At 46.1% G+C, this 10,683-nt stretch overlaps 1 pseudogene; it reads right to left on the bottom strand.

The window, feature by feature from the left end:
* Positions 1–10,447: 10,447 nt before the first annotated feature.
* Positions 10,448–10,600, bottom strand: LOC129719329 (5.8S ribosomal RNA; annotated as a pseudogene).
* Between the last annotated feature and the right edge of the window lie 83 nt (positions 10,601–10,683).

Genomic DNA, 10,683 nt, shown 5'->3' with positions numbered 1-10,683 from the left:
CGTTAATAAGTGCTTTAATTCCTGCACTTGTCGCTAGTTTGGATGCAGTGTCTAGCGGGACCTTTTCATAAATGTATGTTTTTTCTAATTCGAGAGGTAATTGTTCGATCTCGTTGGCGAATTTGCTAAAACTTTCCTTCTGCTTCATAGTGCTTAATTTTGATACTATGGTATTTGGGGAAGTGGTTTGACTGCACTTTAGTTTTAATTTATTAATTAAATCGTCAATGTCAGCTGGAGCGTCTGTTGCTGCAGCTCGCGCTTTGCCTTCCAGTTTTGACAAAATGGTCTGGATGGCAGCGTCTTTATTTTCGTTGGTGACTAATGCTTTGCAAGCACCAAGTGCTGCTAGTACATTAGGTAATTTTTCTGGTTTACCATCGTATGATGGTACCAGTGACGATATGATTTTTATTATCGCTATTACGCTAGCCATTTTAGAATTGTGTAATAGTTTTACGCGGTTACAAAATATTACTGTGTTAACCAGCGCTTTAAATTTAGTCTTTCTTTCTGGGGAGTATGTTAATTTTTGTATAAATATTATATTAATTTCGTCATATAATGACCTTGTTAGTTTTGTGTAATATATGAGCTGTGTCGATGATAACTGCTCTTCGAATATTGCTAGAATGTTTATTATTTCGTTGTAGGTTGTTTTAATAATACCTGCTTGTCCGATATAGTATTTCGTAAAAATTTTCTATTAGGGTTTTTCTTAAAGTTTACTAGTAAGTTTTTTAGTATTATTATTTTGGTCTCTATTTGATCTTCCATTCAATAGTTTTTCTTATTTGTACTACGTGTTTTACCTTTCATTTAACAGGCTGGTAATCCATTCCGTTTCTGCTACTGTTTGTGGTTATTGTTTCTGCAGTTGTTGCTGTTATTGTTGTTGGTGTGCACCAGTTACTGCTTTCTGCTGTCGCTGTTAGCAGCGGTGTGCTGCGTACTGCTCTCCACTGCTACCTTGTTGCGCTGCTTGTTGCTGTCATGACGATTAACCCGATGAGTTCGCGACGAATCCTAGGATCTCTTATGTTTTACGGCGTCCCGATGCGATATTACTCCTTTTGTTGTGGACATTAAAATGTATCCATTTCTACTTTTTAGTAGTTTTTCACTCCACTCTGATATGTCCGTATTTCTGACTTTGATCGTCTGAGCCAGGGCTTCAATGGAATTTACTGCGCACGCGACTTTTACTGCGCGCGAGTTTGTATAGCTTTTCAACACTGTTATTGTTTTTTCGGCTAGTAGCGTGTCTATTAACTGTTCTATACTTCGCTGCTTGGTCTCAATTATTATCGGAATGTTTGTTGACCTTGCATGCTCTAGCCTTTTGATTGCTTTCACTAGTGACGTTTTCGCCGTCATTTTCACTCTTCACTATCGTTCTCGTCGTATTCTAATCTGTAATATCGTGTTATGATTTCACCTGTTTGGGCATCTACGACCCACACTTCTACTGCGTAGAAGGTCATTGTCACTTAGTTTTTTCCGTGTACGCGGTTTTGCTATTTTAAGCGATGTTGTTACTACTGAAACGCACTGCCATGTTGGCCACTCGCTCTGCTTGATTCTTATGGTGGTTGTTTAAAATTCGTACAATTCCATAGATTAGCACTACTATTGCGATCGCGCCTATCGCCACTGTTTGTATAGTGGCATGGGCACTATAAAAATTGTTTTCTGTTTGGTCGCTTCCGAACCACCCCATGATTTCACTTTCACTTTAGAATTTTGGTTTAGTTTTGCCCAACGTTGGCGTTTTTCTTCATAAAACTGTTTTTTCTGCGCCTTTGTTAATTTGGCTGGCGTCTTGCGAATTATTCGTTTGTTTTCTGTTTTGGGGATGTAGGCTGGTGAGTCAGCGTTGTCCCAATTTTCTTCCATCACTTTTAGCTGAATGTTTATTTTCGTGCACTTGGTATCATAATTAATAACCACTTTTACTGCGTTGTTATTTCTTCTTCACTGAGCACATATGCATACACTTGTTATCATCTTTCGTACATGAACGAAACAATTTATATTCGCGGATCGCGGGTGGTTTAGAATCGCGTTTTAATTTTTAACTTTCAGGGTCTACTGATTGTAGATAACCTGTCACGGTATGCCATGTAAGATGTCCTTTTAGAACATCGGATGGAGAAGGCTATTTCTTTCTATTCAGTAACCGAACTAGGGTAGAAGACTACCGGTTCAGGCTGAAAGAACTTAGTGAGACAGTTGCTATCATACCAATTGATTTGTATTCAGTAAATTTCTTCCTTATATATGATTTGTACATTTTTGCTTAAACCTATCCTAATAGTAAGTATGAGCGAGACCTCTGGACTGTGTGGCTATATGCAAAGGGTCTAGAATGCTGCGTCAGGTCATATTTCGGCTATCGAGTCTATGCACTGGTACGGTTGCGTACGGGTGGTAGAGAAAGAGGCAAAGAAGTAATTGTCTATCGGTGTGTGGTATTCTTGCGTGACAATTGTCGCATATGGTTGTAATAACACTATTTAGCATTTCTGTGTTATGCGTTTAGCTGATGGCTATTTTGGGTTGTATTGATTGTATTACCTAGGGGTGCTCAAGTTGTCACATGACATCACTTTCCGTATATTTCACCAGTCTATTGAGGATTACCCTCTCAAGCACCTTGCCCGCCGTGTCCAGCAGGCAGATTGGTCTGTATGCCGATGGGTCACCTGGTGGTTTCCCAACCTTCGGCAACAGCACCAGCCACACGTCCGGGAAGAGGCAGTCGTCAAGGCATTTCAACTCACGGTTGGTGGTGACTCGTCAGCCGGAGGCCAGGGACTTGGTTCGTGGCTTGGGAAGAGGCCCTGAATGATTGTTTCTAGCATCGCTGGTGATTGTTCAGCCGGGGCTAGCGCACCTCTAGTCTTGGTCATAACGATCCTGTAGGCGTCACCCCACGGGTTTGAATTGGCACTGGCACAGAGTCGTTCGAAACAGGCTCGTTTGCTGGCTCTGATTGCGCTCTTAAGCGTTGCCTTAGCGGATCTGAATGCGGCACCGCGTTCCGCTCTTTGCTCGTCGGAACGTGCGCGTTGCATCCTCCGTCTTGCACGGAGGCATGCACTGCGTAGGCCTGCTATCGTATCGCTCCACCAGTATGTCGGTGGCCTACCCTCTCTAGGCGGACGAGACCTAGGCATCGTGGCGTCGCACGCCCATGGCAGCATCGAATTTAGATGGTCCACATCCGGGAGTGGTTCGCCCCCTTCGTGCTTCCATCTAATTGCCTGCCCAAAAACATCTGCATCGAAATGCAATGTTTTCCAGCCGTAGAAGGATGGAACATTGGCTTGCTTCCGCACGCCTACCTCATAGCGGATCGATTGGTGATCGCTATTCGTGTAGCTGTCGTCTACCCTCCAGTTCGTGATCAGTCCCGGGCTGCAAAACGTCATATCGATAATCGATTCCGCACCATTTCTACTGTAGGTGCATTTTGTACCAACGTTAGCCAAGTCTAAGTTGAGCTTTGCCAAAGCTACCAACAAGACCTGGCCCCTCTGGTTTGTACAGCGACTTCCCCACTCGACAGCCCAAGCGTTGAAGTCGCCCGCAACCACCAACGGCCATAGGCCCGTCAGTTCCACGGTTGCTTGATCGACCATCTGTGCGAACGTTTCGGTAGACCAACTTGGCGGAGCATAGCAACTGCAGTAGAATACTCCATCCACTTTGGCTATAACGTACCCCTCTCTGGAGGTCGACACAATCTCCTGAACTGGGTACCTGCCTGTCGTGCAAATGGCCGTCTTCCCAGACTTGTCCGATGCCCAGTTACCGTTTTCGGTTGGGATGCGGTATGGGTCCTAGACGATGGCCACGTCCGACGACGACTCAGCAGCTGCTTGGTGTAGCAACTGCTGCGCCGCATAGCAGTGGTTCAGGTTTAACTGTATCACCCTCAGGCCTGCGGCTTAGTAGCCGGCCGTGCAGCCGGACACTTGGAGCCTCCCATGACGTGTTTGGCATCCCGTTTACCGGTGCATACCAGACACTTGGGAGGTGCACCGCAGTCCCGTGCCTTGTGGCCTGCGCCACTGCAGCGGCGGCATAAATTGGACCTGTCGGACCCTTTGCACGACCAGGATTTATGCCCCCGCTTAAAGCACCTGAAGCAAACGTCAGGCTGTTGGAAGGTGCCCAGAGGGCAGACCGACCAACCTACCTTCAACGTGGCCTTCTTCAGGGCCTTGTTACCCTCCGCTAATGGAAGCTTTCTGGTAGCAACCTGGGAGCCGGCCGGGCCCCTGCGGAGACGAACTACTTCTGCGGTCACTACCACTCCTCACTCTCGCTCGAAAGCTTGTGCTATATCACACACTTCGGTGATCTCGTGCAGGTTTCGCCTAGCACTTCCTGGGCCGTCTTTTTATAGGCACAGCCCTTGCCCTTCGCCTCTTTGCAGAGTTCGAGGATCATCTCGCCGGTGCGTGACCGACGAATTGACCTGACATCCGCGCCGAGGTCTTTGAGCTTGGATTCGCCTCTCATGGCCTTCAAGACTTCAGCGTACTTAGACGCATCCGTCTTGAAAATGAGCGGGTCACCCTTGCTCCGCCTATTCGCCCCTTGCGGCTTCTTAGTGCGGTCGCCGCGCATCGCACGTCGTTCCCGATTCTGCCGCTTTTTGTTCACCACGCTGGTCCAATCCGTGGCTTCGCCGTTTGCCGGTTCTTTGCCCGGCTGGACGACGGGCCAGCTTCCTGGCTGTCCCCGAACAACCGCCTTCGTTGCGTCCTGGGGGCCGATTCCCCCGGAGAGCCTCTCGCACGTTTGCCAGTCGGTTCAGTTGAACAGACTTCGGCAAACGATGCTGCCGCTGTTTGTGTGTATTTAGACACAGCTGCAGCACTCCCTTTTTTAGGCTGGTTAAGCCTTGCCTCTAGCGCGAGTGCCTTGCTTTCGGCATCGTTAGCCCGTTTAAGGGCTTGCGAAAGCTCGGATTTTGCGCTGCAAATGTTCATACGTAGCAACAGAAGACATTGCTTCAAGTCTTTTGATATGTTTCTACGTTCGTCCGAAAACTTGAGTATTTCATCAAGTTGTACGGACACCGTCTCCACGCTCGGGAACTTGTTCATGTGGCTTTCTACCGCAGAGAGTAGCATAGCCCCAGATATCTATTCCCGCTCCTTGGCAACGTTGAACAGGAAACCTTATGCCGACCGGTAGAAATAACCCCAGCACTTGTTCCACCTAATCATGTAAGTAAGACAACCGTAAGAGTAGTGGTATCTCATTGACGCCGGAGAGATAATATTTTACCTCGGCTCCCACCTATTCTGCACCTCTTATATCACCTTACAATGCCATACTATAGTCAAGCTCAACAGGGTCTTCTTTCCACGCTAGTGTTTCCAAGCCCGTTCCCTTGGCTGTGGTTTCGCTAGATAGTAGATAGGGACAGAGGGAATCTCGTTAATCCATTCATGCGCGTCACTAATTAGATGACGAGGCATTTGGCTACCTTAAGAGAGTCATAGTTACACCCGCCGTTTACCGCGCTTGCTTGAATTTCTTCACGTTGACATTCAGAGCACTGGGCAGAAATCACATTGTGTCAACACCTGCGAAGGCCTTCACAATGCTATGTTTTAATTAGACAGTCAGATTCCCTCAACCGTGCCAGTTCCGAATTGACTGTTTATTGATGACTGCAGCCCAAGCCGGGAACACACGGCCACACCTGGACGGCCGGGAGTGCCCAGCCACCCCAGTCTTCAGAGCCAATCCTTATCCCGAAGTTACGGATCTAATTTGCCGACTTCCCTTACCTACATTAATCTATCGACTAGAGACTCTAAACTTTGGAGACCTGCTGCGGATTCGGTACAATCTGTTGAAAGTTTGCGTGCCCCAGTCTTCGATTTTCAAGGTCCAAGAAGGGAATATCGACACAGCAACTTGATGCCATGCTCTACCAGCCTGTCCAACCATATCTCTCTATGAAAGACTTCCATGGCTAGTATGACTGTTAAACAGGAAAGAAAACTCTTCCGATACCTCTTGTTGGCGTCTCGAAGGAAAGGATTCATGTTGCCATGATTTCAAAGGCGCTACCGTTCCCGGTGTGCACGCCAATGCAAACGTATACTCAACAGGCCCCGGAATTGTAACCGGGTTCCCTTTCGCCCGCTCAATATATACTAGTGGATGTTGCATCACCGCATGTGTGTATTTGATTAAATGCCTAATATATATCAGGTTTTCCATAGAGCTTAGGATTGGCTAACTCGTGCTCAACTGCTGTTAACACGAAACCCTCCTCCACTTCAGTCATCCAAGATCTCATTCGAATATTTGCTACTACCACCAAGATCTGTGCTAGTGGCCTTCGACGCGCACCACCAGACCCTCCTACTCACTGACGTGTCAAAGTGACGGGGACGAGCGAGCGCCCACCGGCACCGCTTGTACGTCAGCGGTAATGTATAGGCAAACGACTTAAGCGCCATCCATTTTAAGGGCTAATTGCTTCGGCAGATGAGTTGTTACACACTCCTTAGCAAATGACAACTTCCATGTCCACCGTCATGCTGTCTGTAGCAATCAACACCTTTCATGGTATCTATGATGCGTCGTTTATTTAGGCGCCGTAACATTACGTTTGGTTCATCCCACAGCACCAGTTCTGCTTACCAAAACTTGGCCCACTAAGCACACCGATATCTTTTACGTCAACTGAGTGGACGCGTCCGCTAGAGGTGCGCTCGTCGTGTTCGCGCAACAACATCAACCAAGAATGTTATCGTACGTACCCATTTATAGTTTAAGAATAGGTTAAGATCATTTCGAACCTTGGGCCTCTAATCATTCGCTTTACCAGATAAGAATAGGATCCGAAACGTTGCGTGCTCCAGCTATCCTGAGGGAAACTTCGGAGGGAACCAGCTACTAGATGGTTCGATTGTTCTTTCGGCCCTATGCCTAATTCTGACAATCGATTTGCACGTCAGAACTGGGTTTTTATAACACCCGGGGATGGAGCAGGTAGTCTCGTCCGTAATCCCGCACAACGAGTGAGTTATGTTTTTTACGCCTTTGGTTGTTCATAAAAACACCAGCGCACCCGGGAGGGGCACGCGGCTCACCATTGGCTTGCGCGCAAGGTAGACTTCTTGGTCCGTGTTTCAAGACGGGTCCCGAAGGTACCTCGATTTGCTCATTGCCGATCGACAGTCCGCCATAACAAAAAACCGGAGTGTGTATGCATGGAAGCATGTAGGACGGTGTTATTGGAGTATGCAAGAAGGCATACAGGACGGTGTCACGCGTAGGGTCCATCACGTGTCTGACTGCACACCACGTGCGTTAGGCTCCGGCTCGCGATGTAGGCCTTCAGAACTGAACGTCGCTACGGTGGAACTAACAACCAGCACCCAGGGGCAACCTGTCGGACCCGATTTGCTGCCACGGGGGCTACAAGCTGTTTGTAATGGATCGCAATGTCCTCTTGTGGTGGGAGATAAATGCCCCGGGGCGAACCGGGTGGGCCCGGCCCAGCACAGGTGAATATCTCCGCCTCGAATAATCGAGTTCAACGGGCTTGGGCCCTAGGCAGTTTCACGTACTTTTTGACTCTCTATTCAGAGTGCTTTTCAATTTTCCCTCACGGTACTTGTTCGCTATCGGTCTTGTGGTGATATTTAGCTTTAGGAGTTTACCTCCCACTTGGTGCTGCACCATCGAGAGGACTGGCAACATGGCCAATAAAACAAACGTATATTGAATCGGTCCGTAAATTTCTAATAAAATTCACGTGTATTTTCGCACTAGAGGTCATGAAAGGTTGTAAATTTTCAAGTATATCGGGTGTCGCGTGTGTAAGATACAAATTAGTTAGAGTGGAGTGAAAATTAGAAGATCAAAAATGGAAGTGATTATGCAGTGTAAATTGGCACAAAGATATAGTTCGCCATTTGTGTACGTTTTGATTTTTACCGAGTGAACGGTAGTGTTAGCGAAAAGAGAGTGGAAACCGTAAAGAAGGAATGAGGTTCAACACGTCCTCTCCACTGACATCGATTGGGTTTGAGTGTTTTTTTTTATCTTCCGCTGAGCTTTGCGCGCAGCGAAGTGCAAAGCTTTCTTGCATTTGTGGTTCCTGCTGCTGGCTCGCAAAATGCAACTGGAGAGACAGGAAACAGAAGCTAAGTATTGGTTTTGGTGATATTTCACGTCGTGTTTGAAACGGGATCAGAGTGAAATTGTGACTACCTATGTTAACGCACACAGCTTTTCTTCCATTCGATTTGAACGGCATGTAAGCGAGAGAGAACTTGTTTTTTTTCTGCCTTTTGTGCTGCTTACGACCGTAGAGGCACCTTCGAAGATGCCGATTTTCTGATTATTTCTCTCTCGATCACTTGCTGTGTGTGTTGGGTAGCGCGTTCATGTGTTCATGATTTTTTTTACGTTGCATCAACTTGCAAGTTGCAGTAGGCTGACATGAGAATGTGTGTTCAGCAAATAGACCATCGCACGGTGACGTCGCGCACTTGCGTTTGACAGCTATTGGTGGCTTTGTTTGCCTTCGGGCGATGCAGTTTGGTTCTAAATTATAGCAGATCATTTCAGTTGTGACCAGTGATGCCACATATATAGATTTGTCTGCTTTTATACAGATTTCTTGCGTATTTTTCATACAGATATCTGCATGCAGATTGCAGATTTTCTGGAAATAATACAGATTTTTTTGGTTTTCATGGGGTAGTAAATTGAACTTCTTGATGTGGTTGAAAAGCGGAGATTGGCTCGGATGCGGTTCAGCGTGTCGTAGGTTTTACTATATTCGTATGCTACTATAAATCTTTGAACACGCTAACTTTCACAAGATCGAATTGATAGTTTTACAATAGAGTTTGATCATCTATCATTCACACGCGACAAATATCTTAGTGCTTCGTCTGTCATGAAGAGTTCTGATCGGGTACGGTCATTTAACCATATTTAACCCTATTTTTTATGATTTTCCTAGCTTTTGGACAAACGTTGATACACTTGAATTTTTTTTTTATTCAATAATGTTTAAATCTTGTTGGATGCAATTTTTTATTCTTGAATTTTAAGGGCTTTGGATGCATGTAAATTTGCCAGTTTTTGAATTCATTAGGATACTTAGCTCATTCCAAAATATATTACAAGAGAAAAACGCGTTGTAGATCTTATATCCTCTAAAATTGCGGTCGGCTTACAGTTTCCGAATAAAGTTCAACGTCTTACGAAATAAAGCTACTCTTTGATTCGTGAATGGGTAAATTAAGGTGTTCATGAGCAGAAACGCGTAGAGTCGTACGATACGTAAGGCAACCTAAATTACTTAACCTCCACGATTCGCTTGTATCCCGTCACTGCAAATATGATGAGGTTTCAAACATGTTGGCACCTGGCGCGCTTTCGTGAGTTCATATATCGAAGATCGCACCACTAACCTCGGGAAAGTGCGTGCACGTCGGGTTCAAAATTGGAAGGGTCGGTCAGTTCCTCTATTAGTACAAAGCTCGTTATTCCCGTCGTACTCCTAAAATCAATGGAACAAAACGTCTTAGATACATAGAAGATAGGTTCGCGAAAAATATCTTAGTGGACGAGGGCCCATAAATACCGCCAAGAGATTTATCGTATGTAGAGAAGAAACGCGACAAACAACTAACACAAAATTCCTATACCCGTGGTGCTTGTGGAGTGTGCAGGAGTATATCCGGCCTCTAGTAACAACAAGTATCGAACTAACACCCCTTTCCATCCTTCCTTTGATCTACGTTCTGGACCGGTAGGCGTCGGTACTGATCAGCATGCAGGAGTTATTGGAGATGCACATCGAAAAGCTAAATCCCAAGCAGGAATCACTAAATTCGATTTACAACTCCAATCGATCCTGATCAGTAACGAAGTGGCAACCGGTGGTGATCAATCAAGCTCAAGCTCAAGCTCACTTGGTGCTGCACCATCGAGCAACACGACTCCATGGGAAAATTTTCCAACATCAGCGCCGTTCTACGGGCCTATCACCCTCTATGGGAGTAAAAGCCACGTTCAAGTTGAACTTGAATCGGGACTGATTATGATTATGGCAGATGACAAAATTTCCAGTACACGGAACCAGGCAGACACCGCACCGGGTATCGCCTCTACGCTCCACCCGTTTCACTCGCAGCTACTCGGGGAATCCTTGTGAGTTTCTTTTCCTCCCCTTATTAATATGCTTAAATTCAAGGGGTAGTCACACATTATTTGAGGCCTACTTATAGATTATTTGCCGTACTGTACTACCTAGACGCAGCAACCGGCACGTTGCCACACTTGGGTAACGGTTGTACATATCGGCATTGTGGGCGAACACAATGATCTTCAATGTTTTACCACCAATGGAGGCGGAGGGTACACGTATAGTTGCATCGATAAATATAGGCACTCAAAAATGTGTACATCATACTGGGTGTATAATATGCAATATGCGTTCAACTAGTCGGTGTTCATGTGTCCTGCAGTTCACATTCTGACGCGCATTTAGCTGCGGTCTTCATCGATCCACGAGCCGAGTGATCTCCTGCCTGTGGTTTTTTTCGCAAAATATCAACAATAGCACAAAACATATCAAAACATAAAAAAAATTGCGCACTGTGCCTCCGGCTCGCACCCCTA

Source organism: Wyeomyia smithii, chromosome 1, assembly GCF_029784165.1.
Source record: "Wyeomyia smithii strain HCP4-BCI-WySm-NY-G18 chromosome 1, ASM2978416v1, whole genome shotgun sequence".
NCBI lineage: Eukaryota > Metazoa > Arthropoda > Insecta > Diptera > Culicidae > Wyeomyia > Wyeomyia smithii.
This window is presented reverse-complemented; position numbering and strand designations above follow the sequence as displayed.